This window comes from Echinops telfairi, unplaced genomic scaffold (genome assembly GCF_000313985.2).
Source record: "Echinops telfairi isolate 266 unplaced genomic scaffold, ASM31398v2 ScPeMD7_7466;HRSCAF=8504, whole genome shotgun sequence".
NCBI classification, from domain to species: Eukaryota; Metazoa; Chordata; class Mammalia; order Afrosoricida; family Tenrecidae; genus Echinops; species Echinops telfairi.
Window position 1 is genome coordinate 3,193,559 of NW_022111366.1, and position 1,459 is coordinate 3,195,017.

Genomic DNA, 1,459 nt, shown 5'->3' on the forward strand with positions numbered 1-1,459 from the left:
CCCCATGTCTAAGCAGATCCCAATTCAGTTACTGTGACAACGACTCTTCTCTAATGCTTTTTCTACCTAATTTCTAAAAAACAAACCAACAAGCAGTTAAAAGTCCTCTTAAGACTTTTTTTAACATGGGCGGCTTTCAAGCTCAGTGCTTTATAACTCCCGTGCATAGTTTATCACCAAATAAAATGCTCTAGTCAAGAGCCCTGCCATCTCCTATGAAGGTCTGATTACTCTCGTCCACAGTCACCCCTGGGGTTTCACACTCCCTGAGCCACGTCCACGTGTGCAGTCATGATGTATCTGAGCATCTGCGTGCTCCTCTGTAACTCCTCCCTGGGGGCCTGGGTTAGGTGTGGGGCTGCTAACGGAAAGGCTGGTGGTTAGAGCTCACTAGTCGCCTCTGTGCGAGAGATGAGGCAGCCAGCTTCTGTAAAGACTGACCGAATCTTCGAAGCTCTATGCAAGAGTTCTACTCTGTTCTGTAGGGTCACTGTGATTCAGAATGGACAGCTGTGAAATACAATTAATCAAAAGACTGCAACCTTGAATCTACCCAGAGACACTTGGCAATCTGCTGCAAAGCACACAACCACCCTTGAAAACCCTATGGAGCACAGTTCTACTCGACTCTCATGGGATTGCCATGAATCAGATCCCATCACTCCCCCTCACAGCCCTACTGTCCTTTCTGTCCCTCCCATGATTGCCATGCAATTTCTCATACCTTCTGCAATTTTATTTTTCAGGCCGCCTGTTCCTCTATATTTCTTCTGTGTAGAAAGCACATTCGGATGCCCTCTTAACACTGGCATATTGACATGTCCAAGTGAAATGAAGGGGTTTTGACTTTTGATCCATCGTAATGCCAAATCAATAACCTCTGTATGGACGAGGATTGCTTCCCCAACGTATCCCCAAAACAACAAGATGTACATACACAATAAACCAAACCAGTCAGTCACTGCCCATCTGTTTCCGTGCCATGTTGACCCCCGGGTCTCAGATACAAAGCACTCTAGGGTTTTCATCGGCTGTGGTTTTCAAGTAGATCCTTCTTCCAAGGTACTGCCTTTTGGTTGGTCGGCAAGCACTCGACGGCTTACGCCATGCAGGCACACAAAAAGAACTCATATTGCTCACATTTTTGTCACTTTATACATGGCTTGTCATAAAAGTTACTGACTACCATTACCTAGTGTCCATGCTTCCTTCCATTTTTAGTATTGTAACCCTTACTCTGAATATTAGTAAGCACATAGATCCAGATAGAGAATACATCCCCCAGCCTCCATTATAGCAAGGGATGATCCTGTAAATTAGTTCCAGCCAATGGGATATGAGTTTTCAGTTCCTGTTTTTGTTTTTTCCCCACTTCCTGGGATAGCCATATTGGACTCATGATGGAAGCCACAGGTGAAAGATGGACAAACCAACTGTCCTTGACTCAGGAAGCAGAGCT